Genomic DNA, 2,523 nt, shown 5'->3' with positions numbered 1-2,523 from the left:
AACACAGAATGAAAACTCAATTCAATATTGATTTCGTATATATACTCAAGAATCCCATGCTATAAACGAAAAGACTTAGATGATCACATTTTATAGTAATTCGTTAAAGAAATTATCTGCTAGTATCCTATACACCTGTCACAAACTGTGTTTTTTTTTATAAATATACAAACAAATAACCCTTACTACACAATGATACACAATGTCACAGTCAGTGTGTACCGAGTCTAGGTATTAAACGACAGAGGTGGGCAGGCTATTCGTAAGGTCCCAGATTAGTAATCGGTCGTTTACGCTCCAAGCAATTTGGCTTGTCTTTACTGACGCACTGACCACCACTGACCACCCTTCTTGAAGAAACAGTCTTGGTCTGGTCATTTAATTTGAAGATGGCATCAATCTAAGTGCTGATCGGTGCATAGGTGATCGTGGCTGAAATCAATAAATTGTAATCGCAGGGGATTAAATCATGGTCTGCTGCTGGCCTAATGGTCTAGTCGGATTATCCATGGAAGTGTTTCTTACGTATGGAGTCTTGTTGCCAATTATATTAATTTTAAGCCAAACGTTTTATTCTAGTTTCGGCAAAACAAATTTAGATCTGCTGTCTCCCATTTGTTTATTACTAAGCATTAATGTCCTATATTTACATAAGTAAACGATGTCAACTTTTTTGAAGACAATATGGCATCGCTGTAGCTAATTAACTTGACAATCACAAATATTCTCGACTTGCAATTATGTTAAATAAAATTATTGATAAAAACAAAATAATGATAAGAGCAAAGATAAATGGCCACGACACTTAAAACTAACTGCTGATTACAACACAATTTATAAGTATTTCTGTAATAATTCGTAAGTCATTTTATTTGCCTGGTCTCTCACTATTTATAGCTATTTTTCTATCGCTCTGGACATATCTGCTCTCTTCCTATCTAACCACCTATCTGTCAATGTATCTCTCTTTCTTTCTTTCTGTTTGTTGCCTTTCTCTCTCTCTCTCTCTCTCTCTCTCTCTCTCTCTCTCTCTCTCTCTCTCTCTCTCTCTCTCTCTCTCTCTCTCTCTCCCTCCCTCTGTGTGTCCTCAGTTATATATCTATATCGTGCTCAAAGCGTTTGTCAAGGGGTCCCTAGCCAACAACATTTAATATGTAGGACAAGACATGAGCCTTTTTAGGCGATTTAACATTTTTTGAGGACAGAAACAATGCTGTTAACGGCCAGACACTCTTTTTACACTTGAGTATGGTGAGAGAATGTGAGTAAAGAGCCTTTTTCCAAGGACTTAGCTATGCGCGTTCAGAGCGGAAATCGAACCCAGGACCTACCGATCCGAAGACGAGTGTCATGCCACTAAACCACAATATAGCCGCGAAAGATTGGAGGGAGGGGGAGAGAGAGAGAGAGAGAGAAAGAGAGAGAGAGAGAGAGAGAGAGAGAGAGAGAGAGAAGGGGGGGGAGGAAAAGTGTGTGTCTGTGTTTGTGTGTGATGGGGTTTGAGAAAATGAATATGTGAGTTTATGTGCGTGTGGGTATGTGTGTGTGTGTGAGAGAGAGAGAGAGAGAGAGAGAGAGAGAGAGAGAGTCAAATTGATTTGTAAATTGGCCATGAAGAGCGTCCTGTGATCTCAGCTAAGGGCGATATAATATATAATCAGTATTTATTATCACTATCATTATCTTTATAATAAATCAACATATAAATGGCTGAAATAATTCAGAGACATCACAGACATTGTTGTATACGAGGAATAACTCGATACTATATGAGATAATACACACATTCCACTAAGTGCTCACGACACAATACTACGAGTCGATACTGTATTCCTACAAATCACGATTATTTTCATTTTGACAAGAAAACCTTTTGGTCAAATATCCACAGATTAAAATGATACTCAATACGTCAAAAAATCTTAACAAAGACTTCAAAGAAGTCTCTTTTTTACATAATAAGGTAATTTTATTCGAATGATATATAAAATTAACATTTTCTGACCAAAATAAAGGGAACAAATAATGATTGTTTTGTCAGAGTACGAACGAATAACGTCAGTAACGATTACAAGACATTTTATTCACAAGTAATCGATATCAATAAAAGTACACAAGGGCTAAATTATGTTTTATTGATAGTATCGCCTATAAGTATAAAACACAATAAAATGCTTGACTGGCGTTCCTCAGGCGTCCCTTGAGAGCCATGGAGGTTGCCATGACATCAGTAAAGTGGATGGAGCATGCACTTATATTAATGACGACAATAAATTATCGGCCTGGAAATTTACTAGAAAAAGAATTGAGAAAATATTTATATTTGTGACCCATCGTCTCAAAAGGGTAATATGTCTGGGTGGTTGAAAGTTCTACAAATTGAATTTATTGTCAAAACTTCATATTATTGTGCGGCTATGTGGTCTTGTGGTAGACACTCGCTTTCGGATTGGAAGATCCTGGGTTCGAGGCTCGCTCGGCGCATAGTTGACTCCTTGAAAAAGGCTCTTTTCTCACATTCTA

At 37.2% G+C, this 2,523-nt stretch overlaps 1 protein-coding gene across 1 annotated transcript in view; it reads right to left on the bottom strand.

Moving 5' to 3' along the window:
• The window catches only part of LOC144964743 (uncharacterized), a 6,507-nt gene extending 6,008 nt beyond the window's left edge, over window positions 1-499 (bottom strand). The window contains exon 1 of the mRNA XM_078899310.1: window positions 1-499. This exon is cut by the window's left edge and continues 604 nt beyond it. The gene's annotated coding sequence lies outside the window, so the exon portion shown is untranslated.
• Between the last annotated feature and the right edge of the window lie 2,024 nt (window positions 500-2,523).

The sequence above is a fragment of the Berghia stephanieae genome, chromosome 2, assembly GCF_034508935.2.
Source record: "Berghia stephanieae isolate SIO BIC M18660-M18661 chromosome 2, UCSD_Bste_1.3, whole genome shotgun sequence".
Lineage (NCBI taxonomy): Eukaryota > Metazoa > Mollusca > Gastropoda > Nudibranchia > Aeolidiidae > Berghia > Berghia stephanieae.
The sequence above is the reverse complement of the archived record's forward strand: the minus strand, read 5'-3'. Positions and strand labels throughout refer to the sequence as shown.